Source organism: Vespula pensylvanica, chromosome 10 (genome assembly GCF_014466175.1).
Source record: "Vespula pensylvanica isolate Volc-1 chromosome 10, ASM1446617v1, whole genome shotgun sequence".
NCBI lineage: Eukaryota > Metazoa > Arthropoda > Insecta > Hymenoptera > Vespidae > Vespula > Vespula pensylvanica.
This window is the reverse complement of record NC_057694.1, coordinates 1,976,898-1,989,587: the sequence shown is the minus strand read 5'-3', so window position 1 is coordinate 1,989,587 and position 12,690 is coordinate 1,976,898. Positions and strand designations below refer to the sequence as shown.

General features: G+C 34.4%; 1 protein-coding gene across 2 annotated transcripts in view; it reads right to left on the bottom strand.

The window, feature by feature from the left end:
* Positions 1–12,303, bottom strand: part of LOC122632196 — a 34,282-nt gene extending 21,979 nt beyond the window's left edge. The window contains exon 1 of one of the 2 annotated variants that reach the window (XM_043818737.1): positions 12,014–12,303. The gene's annotated coding sequence lies outside the window, so the exon portion shown is untranslated. Of the gene's footprint in view, positions 1–8,156; positions 8,296–12,013 lie in introns of those variants that run through there. The other variant, XM_043818736.1, reaches the window with a different exon arrangement.
* Between the last annotated feature and the right edge of the window lie 387 nt (positions 12,304–12,690).

Genomic DNA, 12,690 nt, shown 5'->3' with positions numbered 1-12,690 from the left:
CTCGATATATCTATTTGCTACTGAATCATATCGTTGACCGTATCTTTTACAAACGTATTTACTAAACAAAAGAATTTTCAACCAAAACGTAAAGCGCAAATTATTTCCTTTAATCTCTAAACGATCAAAAAAAGACTTATCTTATCGTCTCAAATTACTCAATTGACATAAAATTTCGAAGGATTACGTGAGCCATCGAAGTAAAATTTCTTGACGTGGACTTTGATCGACGAAATTAAACGCAAAGCTTTAAGAATAATTCTCCAAATAAAAGTATATATATATATAGTTTCATTTTTCACAATCGATGAGATCGATTGTGAAATTACCTCCAAAATAAAAAAAAAAAAGAAGAAGAAAGAAAGAAAATGTATACAAAACTATATTGAAAAAAAAATTTATAATGATTCATACAATCTCGATAAGATTATAAAATTGGTGTGAGAACATAATAAAAAGAAGATTCCATCACCGATATTCGTTATCATGATATCATCATTGATTATGAAGAATGATTCATAAAAAATGTTCGAAGGGTTACAATTTTCTAGATCCGCTGAATTAACCGACTTATAAAAAAATTTTGTAAGAAATAAAAAGAGATATAGAAAGAGAGAAAATGAAAAGAGAGGAAAAAAGAAAACATTTTCATCCCTTAAGGATGCAAAAAGTAAAATCGTTTTTTTTATTTCGATGGCGAAGGGGTGTAGAGGGAGGTAGGGGTGGGTTGTTACGTTCCACATTGGTTTCGGTCCGGTAGCGGTGAGATTTAAAACCGGTAGCACAGTACGCGTGGAACCGAGTGTGTATATTTTTAGAACGACCACCGTGGTCGCGTGGGCGGTTGGTTTGCTGGTCACCGGTCCAGGAACTCGTGTTACTTTGTTTCGAGCTTATGCACTCTCATCGCCGCGATCATCTTGTCGAGAGGTAGGAAAGACGTCTCCTCTTCCCTCCGCCATCTACCTCCTCCCCATAGATTTTTCTTACATTCTTCGCTTGATTACAAACGTCGACGCGAAGTGTCTTGTAAAACGGAGGATTAAAATCGTCGAAAAGGTCTAAGCGGTAAAAAAATATTAATAAAGAATAATCCTGCGAAAGAACGAATTATTATTATCCTAGGATTCGTTTAAGTCTCCTTTTGTGCCTGTGTGCATGTACGTGTGTGGGCGTGTATTTTTCCTTTCTCTTGTATTAATTAATTTATTTCATTTTTCTTTTTTTTTTTTTTCTTTGATAGTTTTATTTCCTTTATTTCTTTCTGATCGATCGAGATTCCCCTATTTCCTCGTTGAGAGACGAGAATCTACGAGATCATCGTACGAGATCGTACGACTGTCGTTTACAACCGAGCGATTAGATAAGAATCTAATTTGTTACACATACGTGTCCATATCTTTTACGACCATTACGAGACAATCCATTTTCAATTGTGCACTGTATGTATGATAGATACGTACAATAAGAATTTAATCTTAATACAATTTTAAAATAATTAATCGATCTTTTTCGTTGATCTTGTTTATCGATTTTTCATCGAATCTTATTTAATAAATTTTATAAACAATCGAGGTGAGAAGATAAGAACGACGAATTTTGTAGTCGTTCAATTATCGGAAGTTCAATTATCGATGAAATTATCGCACGTCCGTTAGTGATGAATATTATCAGAGGCGACACGCATTCTGGTCTCTCGATTAGTCAGAGGCGACACTGTGTGCATTTTTTTTTTAATCAAGTAACACCAACAACTGTACTATTTATTTACCAACTCAACACTATACTATTGCATCATTTAAATTATGTTATATATATATATTATTTATTTAAATATAAAAGATATCGACAATTCCGAAATAAATCATTAATCGATCTGACAGATTCTCCTTAACGATTTCTATAAAAAATCGAAATAATTAGAATAACATTAACGTTAACTAACAAGATCGAATTAACTTCGAGGGTACTAACTCGAAACGCACGAGAAAATGGAACATTACGAAAGGTGAGTAAACTTGTCTGCGTCGTTGACGATGTCACGAATTGGGTCCCTTATCAATTTTATCGGCTCGATTCGTACGTTCACCCCTTCGATCGGCAGTTCATCGAACGTGATTCGAGTACGAAATTGTTTATACGATTTGGTTTCCATTTTATCATCGTTAAAAATGTAATGTCTCTTCGTAGGTGACGATAGAAAGAAAAGGAAGAGAGAAAGAGAGAGAGAGAAAGAGAGAAAGAGAGAAAGAGGGGAAGAGAATCTATCGACGAAAACAGGAAACGGAAATTCGAAATGGATCGTTCTTTCTACTTTTTTTCTTTTTTCATTTTTTGGTGTCAACGTAACTAGGTAAATAATAGATATTAAAAGACGACAAAAAAAAAAGATAAAAAATATGTTTTCTCACGAATAAAACTAAATGGAAGGAAATGATCGAGTGCGACCTTCACTATGAAATCCACGACGGAAGTACCACACAAGGAGTTTTATAATAAAGATAATGGTAACGGCGCGCGATACCAAGCATTCGTCAGCTTACGATAAGGAATTAGAAAATTGCCAACAACTGGAGAACTCATGTCATCGTTAGCTGCCAGAAATTATCATTTTATTTCCTCTTGATTCGCTGCTATCGATATTATTCTAATATCTATTCTATAGGACAGAGAACAGGAGAGAGAGAAAGAGAAAAAGGGAGATAGTTGATAATCGGTCGATCTCGAAAGTCCGAACGATACACGTCGATTTTTCTAATAATAAAGCGATAATGGGGATTCACGGGGGATACGTAAAACGCGGTTGCGACCACGTTTTCGCGATAGATAACGAAAGAAAAATGGCGGCTAGACATCGAAATTCGATTACCGTCGTGCGCGCTTACAGTGCATCGCGGTGCATAAACAGTGTTTCTTATCGCCGATAAACTGCAAACTATACGTGTGAGTATATATATTCGTATGTATATGTGCGTGCGTGTGTGTGTATATATATATATATATATATATATATATATATATATAGGAGAAAGAGAGAAAAAGAAAATGGTCGAAAGGGAAAGAAAGAGAGAGAAAGAGAGTTTAATGATAAAGCTTCGTGTAAACATCTGAAAATACGCACACTCGTAAAGCTAAGCAAAGAATGACCACATATAGATTTATCATACACGGCTACTAGGACAAAAACTAATATCTGTAATTTGATATTTTCTTCCAGGCGTTCGTCGTTGGCTTTGAGAAGTCAGGAGGAGACTCCGTTCGTAGAAGTCACGAACCCTTCGAGCTAAAGAAAGAGAGAGAAAAAGAGAGAGAGAGAGAGAGAGAGAAAGAGAAAAAGAAAGAGAGAGTGACTTACGTGTCCTCGCGAACCGATCATTTGCGTCGTTAAATGAATCTCAATGTCAAAGTAAACGAAAAATTACATTTATATTGTTATCGGATTTATAAGCTATTAAAGATCGTAGGATATCAATGAATTTAAAAAATAATATATACATATTTCAATAATAATGCTTTAAGTGTATTTATAAATAATTGTAAGCTTACAAATAAAAATTTTGAAGATATTGGTAGTTTTGTATAATTTTGTTAATTTGTATAATTTTGAAGATTAAAAATTTGAAGATGATTATTGTTTGATAAAAAATGATTTTAATTGACAAATGATGATCGAAACAAATCGTAAGAAGAAGATAAAGAAGCTGTTCGATTTCGTTGAAACCTAACCGAACAGGTTCTTCGTGGAAACACGTGCGTACGCGTTCGGACACGTTGCGAGTTCGTCTCACGATCACGAACGTAGACTGTTATAATACTTACATACGTAACTTTCTCTCTCTCTCTCTTTCTCTCTCTCTCTCTTTCTTTTTCTTTCTCTCCCTCGCCGATAAAAGATTCGATAGTGTTTATTTACAGAGATCCGAGGAAAACGTATTTTTATCGAACGTCACACCGGTTTCGAATAAGATATATTATTACGTCACTATGTACGCACGTATGTCACATGATTGTGGATTTTAAAAATGTCTGATAAGTAAAAAAAATACATGGTAATGATATTATAAGGGCACGTAAACGTTATTATGAAGTACTCGATAATTTAGGATATTATTGCGTTTTCTTTTCGATTCTTCTTCTTTTCTCTTTCTTTTTTTTTTCTTCTTTCGTTGAAATCTTTCGAAATGAGAGAGGACATACACACACGCGCATACGATATGTATGTACGTATATACATATATGTATCTATGTATATAGTTGTCTCTAAGAGCGAAATTTCATGCGGCAAGCTAGCTGCTAGTCGTACTAGCCTGGCGCCGGTCTAGACGTCGGCACGGCCCCGTAACAATGGCCGATCGTCTGCGGTCTCTGCAACAATGTCGCAAGCTTAACGTTACCTCTACCGGAGGACATACTCACGAACTGGAACACGTACCTTTATTTATTTCGCCTTCCAATCGACCTTTCCTTCCCTCACATTGTTCTATTTTCTATCTTTTATCGAGAGACTATTGAAAATGACAAATGACAGCTTATCAAAAAAAAAAAAAAGAAGAAAGTATATTATTTATCTATGCAATCCGATTCGGTGTTACTGTTATAACAACGCGTGAAGTAATAAATATCCCGATAGTTACGAAATAAAATTTTTGATTTATACGATTCAAGTTTCCTTTAACTTTAATTCGTATCATTGAAAACGTAGATATCGTTCATTAAAGCGGATAATTTTCGAATCGATCATCTTCACTTTTTCTCTATTTCTTAGAAATCGTATAAATAAAATAAAAGAAAAGGAAAGAAAGAAAATTTTGATAAAATAATTTTATACACAAGTGTATTGAATTTGTAAGACAATGTAATCTATTAAGTTACGATTTTATCTATACCATTAGATGTATTTAATTAATACAAGACTAACTATCTTATCGGATCACGATTCGTTTCGAAGAGCAAATAAAAAAAAAAAAATAAAAGAAATGGTCGAGTCGCGATGCCAGTTGTCAAAGAAAAATAATCTATGTTGCTTAATCATAAAAACCGCAGTGTGTTTTTCTTCGAATCGCGTACGATTCTTGCGGTCTATTTTTTTTTTTTTTTCTTTTTCTTTTTCTTTCCCAGAGACCTAGGGAAGACGACAAAAGTATGACGCGTTGCGATTAATGTTCCCTGCACAATATTTACGTTAATCACGGAAATCGAGTCGAAAACATTCAACATTTAATTGTAATTATAAAAAAATTCGTGCTCGACGTATAATTGACATTAAATGTTATCGAACAATTTAAAAAATTTAAAAAAAGCTTGAAAAGGAGGATAGATCTTTCATTGACGGAAATTTAGCGTATCTTTACCGATATTGCTAAGTCGGATATTCGTCTGCGCGATTCCCTTCATCGGTATTTAGGTCATACGATTTCTACGAATCGCCATTCGTCGAAATCTCCGAATGTCATCTTTCAAGGTCGCCTAAGTTTTACGATTGATTTTTCTCCCTTACTGCGTAGCTGTAAGAAAACGTTGAACGACGCGTCATCGATCGATCGTCGCATGATTCGTCCTTGATCGTACGGGAGAAACAAATATTTGCATTCAGTGATGGTTTTATGCACAGGTGGTTAAAGTGGTTTCCCCTCGGGTTACGTAAGACATAGGTGTTCCCCAGTCCATATGACAAAATAAAAAAATTTATATATATATATATATATAATTAATTTCATTTAATTATCCGATGAATCGATATAAAATTGTTATATCTAAATATATTAGTGACTAATTGAATTTTTAGAGATTACTTATCATCATTTTGTCATTTTCATCGATAATTTAAACGATATAATATATATGGTGTATAATCGATTCATTTCAATGGGATTTAAAAAATTTCTAATTTCTCTTGGTTCTCCTTTAAAGGATAAATCCGTGAATGTTTATATGGAAAAAGGAAGAATGCTAGTCGAAGATGTATGTGCGTGTATATGTGTGTGTGTGTATGCGCATCAAGAACGAATGCGAGAGATAGATAGAGAGAGAGAGAGAGAGAGAGAGAGAGAGAGAGAAGAAGGAAAAAGTATGTTGAACGCGAACGCACGACTCGTGACTAAGCTCATGCAATTTCTCCTCTTTGCAGGTGCACGGACGTGCATTCTTTCGAGGACTATGGGGGCGTAATATGTAGGTATACGTAGACTAAGGAAGATAAGTATTAACCGTGAAGTATCATCAAGGTCTTTTAATGTGCGGATACCAACACTATAACGATAAGGATATTTCAAAGAATGATTGGATTTGTTCCTTTATTTTAATCTCTCTTTTTCTTTCTCTCTCCCTCTCTCTGTCTATCTCTAACTCGTTTTATCTCATTTTCTATACCTTTCAATAAACTTTAATTATTTTGTCGAATGAATTTTTTAACGAATTATAAAAAAATTTAATTTCGTTCGACGTACTCAATACTTATTATCTATTTATTAACAATATTTATTAACTTAGTAACAAATTTTTATTAGTATTTTCATGCATGACAAAAAAGAGTGACTAGTTTATAAATCTTAATCTATATTTTGAAGAAATCAAACTTAGTATTTAATATGGTATCCTTTGGTATCTTCAATTATCTGCATAATCTGGATGCAACCCAGACGATAAGCAGCAGTTATTAAGATCAAAGAATGCACTACTAAATAATAACTTTGGTTTCTTCGAAGTATAGATTAAGATTTATAGTGGTCACTTCTTTTGTCGTACATGAAAATGCTTGTTTTGTTATAGCAAATACTCTATCAATTTTTCTATCAAATTTTTAGTGTGATAATAAACCTTTTAAAAAAGTCTGATAATAGGATATTTTTCCATTAAAAACGTTAGTTTTAAGAAATTTCTATATATATATATATCTATATATATATGGGATGGTCACTTTATTATACCGAGCACTATATATATATATATATATATATATACACGTACATACATACATACATATACGAGTTTTGTTAGTTATCTACTCGCGTGTTACGTTTTTTTATGAATAATCGACAACGAACGTGATTTGAAAACTAAAAGGATTTCGTAGATCGCGTCGTGAGTATTTTATACTATCTAAGTATAAAATTTTCTTCGACAAGTTCGTATTCCGTTGTTTCACGTTGCATTATAAAGCAAAATAAAAGAAAGAAGGAAAAAAGAAGAGAGGAAAAAAAAGAGAAATAAAAAGACGAACGATCGATTTATCTTGATCGCCTTTTTTTACCAGTAAAGATCCTTTTCTATTTGTGACGCATTCGTAGAGAAAAAGAAATCAATGTGACATCGATGTAATAAAAAAAATAACACTCCTTAATTACAACGTGAAAATGTTTCAGAGAAATAGAAAGAGAGCAAAATGATTCATTCATTCATCGTATCCTCGAAATACAATTTATACAAATTTACACGATTTGTTTTATTAAGTTGGTTATACGTTGTTATTGGATTATCGGAATTATTATCTACGTTGTGATAACTGATTAATTTATTTTTCTATCTTCTCTTTCTCGGACACAGCGTTTTTATCAGTTTCTGAGAAGTTTCTTTCTCTCTTTCTCTCTCTCTCTCTCTCTCTCTTTTTCCTTTATATACTAATGTACGTTAATACATATTAATTGTGAAAATTTGATTAATTGATGGCCTCGTATACGCTTCAAAAGATCGATATAAACACGTGAATACAATGATACCAATATCTGATGAAATCATCTTTAATTCTTTTGTTACGGTGCTCGGAATGCAGCGGAATGTCGAACGAGATTCCATAGTACAAGTGTACAAATTCGCGGACGGATAAACTCTGACATTTCGAATTTATTTCTTACGTCTTGGGTAGTTTCATTGACAATAAAAATTATAAGCGTAGTAATAAGACGATAGAAAATTATAACCGTGAAAAAACAAGACGATAAATAATACGCTAAAGACATTTACACCTATATCGACGAACGAGTATTTGTTTCTCAAATGCATTTGAAATAATAAAGAGAAGTGTTCGATCTCGAAGATCGAAGTTCGTACGATCGATATTTTACGGTATAAGAAAAAAAATAAGAAAAATAAAAACTAATGATAAAGTTTCGACGGGAAAACGGACATAAAGATATATTTGTATAATTATATATACTTACTTATTTATGAATCACTTATTTATAAATCACAAAATTGTTACGATGGATAATCATTCTCACTTTTTTTTTAATTCAACAATTATTTCGGATAAACTACAATTAGATAGTTCTAATCGATCTCTAAGGTTTGAAGAATGATCTCTCGTAAATTGACGTTACAATTTATAGAACATACGGATATGATTAGTTTTATCAGGTGTCAATGTATGATTGATTCTGATTGGTTCGCTATTCGAACAGCCGACTTCTGATTCTTCCTTCCATTATGTCAGTTTATTTATCTTACCTCTTTTATAAAATGCTTGAAATAATCTATAATATATATCATGAGTAATACAATATACTTAAATAATAAGAACGTTTAGAGTCACGAAAATAATAGACATAGTGTCTACTTTTTGAAAATTATAAAGTTTTCTAGAAGAAGCTATTAAAACCGTATCTTTTTTCACGAGCATGATTGTGAAACAAAGATAACCAGAACTATAATTATATCGATAAGATTTATAATTACTATTATATAATACGAACCGATATATTATATATACGTAACCGATCGTTCGCATTTTCGAAAGTCTTAATTTTCAGAAAATTTTGTAACTTCCGAAAACTTTGTAGTATTCGATAAAATAGCCAAAAGGTAATATAGATAACGCGTTTTTCGATAAAACGTGATCGCAGAATAAAGATAATTAGAGCTGGAGTTTGTTAATTATTTCTTAATCGGAGAAGGTCAATTTTGTTTATACATCTTGCGGTCGTATATATTGACTCATCAAAACCTTCAGGTAGAGAGAAAGAGAAAGAAAGAAAGAGAGAGAAAAGAAGGGAGAGAGAAAAAGGGAGAGAGAGAGAGAGAGAGAGAGAGAGAGAGAGAGAGAGAGAGATAGATTCAGCGAAATATCAAGCGGGTTAGTCAGAAGCGAGATGAATCACGTGATTTTTCGAAAGAACAGGTTCGCGCCTAGCAACCGTCCACGAACACCGAGCGCATTTTTTTTTTAAGACCTCTGAGGAAGAAAAAAAAAGGAGGTGGTGAAGGAGGAGGAGGAGGAGGAGGAGGAGGAGGAGTTGAGGGTGGAAGTGGTGGTGAAGTTGAAGATGGCTCGCAGTCGGAAGACCCTTTTGCGTTGCTTTGCTTTGCTTTGCCGAAAGGAAAGAATAAAGAGAAAAAAGCGAAAGAGAAAGAAAAAGAAAGAAAAAGAAAAAGAAAAAGAGAAAGGGAAAAAGAGAGAAATAGATAGATAGATAGATAGCTGTCTTTCGTCGCTAACCTCGTGTTAGAACTATACGCGCGAAGAACGATGAAGTTAGCCGGAATGGAGTATGCTCTTCTCTTCTTTTCTCTTCTCTTCTTTTCTCTTCTCTTCTCTTCTCTTCTCTTCTCTTCTCTTCTTTTCTCTTCTCTTCTCTTCTCTTATTCCAGTCGGGGAAACGAATCTCAGAGAGAAAAAGCGTGAGAGAAGAGAGAGGAAGAGGTCGAGAGGATGACTCACCAACGCACCGGGAGAAACGAATTAACGAAAGAGGAGGACACAGGCAAGAGGGATGGTGGTGGGAGTGTACAAGAGCTCTCTATCTATCTATCTATCTCTTTCTTTCTTTCTTTCTCTGTTTCTCTTCTCTTCTTTCCTCTTCTCTTTTCACTCTTCCTCTCTCTTTCTCTCTCTCTCTCTTTCTCTCTTACAGCACAACCACCGTGTAGTAGAGCCTCTTTACGAGGCTTGGTTACGCCTCGTCTCGTTTCTCTGTGTGACGCGCATCGCGTAACCTCGTTATCGAGCCGATGCACTGCAAAACGATGCGTTATGTTTTCCTAGAGGCTCGTTACGCGATTGAAAACTTTTGTACTGTGTATTCGTAGTATAGATATATACGTAGTACAGATAAATAGTATACAACAATATACGCATGTTTGTTCGAATGTACAATACCTACGGTCGTATGTATGTATATATGTGTATACGTACGTATGTATATCCTATGTAGTATATCAAGGTTGACCTTCGCGGATGAAATCACGTTCTTCCTTTGTCTTTTCTATCGTTGGTTCTTCTATTACCAAGGTCAAAGTCGAAATAAGGGAGCTGCTGTTGCTACCTCACAACTATGAACTAAAAACCTTTCTATTTCGTTTTCGTTCTTTTCCCTTTCTACGTCTTTTGATTTTCTTTTTATTTTTATTTGTTCGCTCGTTTGGTTCCTTACTTATCTCTCTTAGACTGATAATGTGCAATGGTTATCGCATAATTTTTATAAAAAATTTTCTTTCTACTCATTCTTCTTTCTTTATTTTTTTGACGCGTATACGTTTAATCGCGAGACGTGGGTCGATTACTCTAGCTTATGATAAATTTGAAAAAATAAAAAAGGAAAAGAGAAAAAATAGAAGAGATAGAAGGTTCTTGCGGTTTTCATGACTAAAACATTTTTATCGTAATCACGTTACGTAACGATAAGGCGATTATTACGAGGGTCCAGACAAAGGTCCTTCGACGACGACGACGACGACGACAACGATGACGATGATAACGACGACGACGTATGGTGGTTCGATCTTCCGGTTAAAAGAATGACGAAATTATAAAACGGTTAAAAGCGGAATTAAAATACAAGCTCGCAATATGTCTCCTGTAAAATTTTCTTTGAGTTTAACACGCTTTAATTATCTAATTAATTAACTACGTTGATCTTCTCCCTCTTGCGATTTAAGGAGGACGTTTATTTATTATCTTAATCAGCGTCGAGAGAACGCTACGAGAATGAAAGAAAACGAAAAAGTAACGCAGAGTAAAAAAAAGAAATAAAAAACCAAAAAGAAAAAGTATTAAGAGAAGGCTCGTCCCGCAAAGAAGAGGGGGAGGAGGAGGAGGAGGTGAAGGAGAAGGTAAGCACGTAAGCAGGAAACGGCAAAGACGATTTTTCACGCAGGATGCCTCCGACTGCATTGAGGCTTCGCTTCCGATAAAACCGATAACGAGATAACACGAACGCATGGCCCCGACTTAGAGTTATAAATGCTTCTCAATAAATTTCCTATTCGCGTGAATTCACTTCTCTTTTTCTCAATCTATTCCTTCTTTTATATCTTTTCGTTTTTTCCGATGAAATAATTACGAACGTGTCGACGATCGTTCGTGAGAATAAAATTACGATAAAATTACGAATAAAATTACGAGAGTTTTTGAAACAATGAATACACGCTTGATTTAATTTAAATAGTTCGATGTGATTCTAACGAGTGACCTTGCGTTGTTGTTCCTTCGAAAATATGAGTGATTGTCTTCTTACGACCTTTTCTTTATTTCTTTTTCTTTTCTCTAAGCCAACTACGAACGCATTCGTTGTTATATCTTAACAAATAGATATTCTCATTAACTAATAAACGTGATCTACGTGGTAACTTTTCGGTTTCATACACCTGTAAAAAAACGATCTCACATATCTGTAATAATCATTTGTTAGAACGATTAATATTACGAAATAATACCAATCTAATTTATTATTTCAATTTGAACAAATAAATCGTTCGATTGATCTCAATTATACAGACACACATTCTCACATACATTCACACACACACATGTTATATATGTATCATATCAGAAAAAAAATCGTCACGCTAATTTTTCGCTCTTGATTCGCTTCAAATAAGAACTATTTCTATTTCTACCTAAGTTTCGACAAAATGCAAAAGGATTACGATCTAACTTGTCATAAGATTCTAAGCAAAAGCGTTAATCGCGAGGATGGTCAGAACGCGTCGTGGAGGAGCCAGTAAGAACGAGCGATACCGCCAGACAGTCGCCAGACAGACAGACACCAGACGGACGGACGGTGAGAGCCTTTTTTTTTACCTCTTTAAGGTCCGCCTTGATATTCTTATTGCTTTTGCTCCGCCACTGTTGCCGAGGGCCGACGAGCCTCTTCCTAAACGTGAGGGATTTCGAGCATCTTCTTACTCCTTCTTGTATTTTTCCTCTTAAACACAACAGTTTCTTTACGTAAAACCTTTTCTCTCTATCTCCGTCTTTTTCTGTCTTTTCCACATATCACATAAACGCGCGCACAAACACACAAGCACTCACTCACGCACGTACGTGTATTTTTCTACACCTTACCTCCTTCCGAGAGAAGAGTTCGCGACGTACTAACTCTCATTTACGAACGACGAACGATATACCCACGTAAATGTTTATACATACACAAAAACGTACATTCGGTTACTTCCTCTACCGTATGTAAATAAATTATTCGACGATGATAATATCTATTGTCGCCGAGAGATATGGAAATGGAAAACAAAGAAGAAAAGAAACGACGAAGATCGATTATATAAGGATAAATACGTCGAAGTGATAATATCGTCAAGGTGAATATTGTCCTTGGCCAAATATCCAACAACAACAACAAAACTTGACCTCGAACCTCGACATGGTAAGTTGGTTGGTTGCGGGGTGTATTATCATATAGGATATAGAATACTGGGATAGAGAAGAAAAAGATTAGACGTAGATATAGGCAAAAAAAGAAA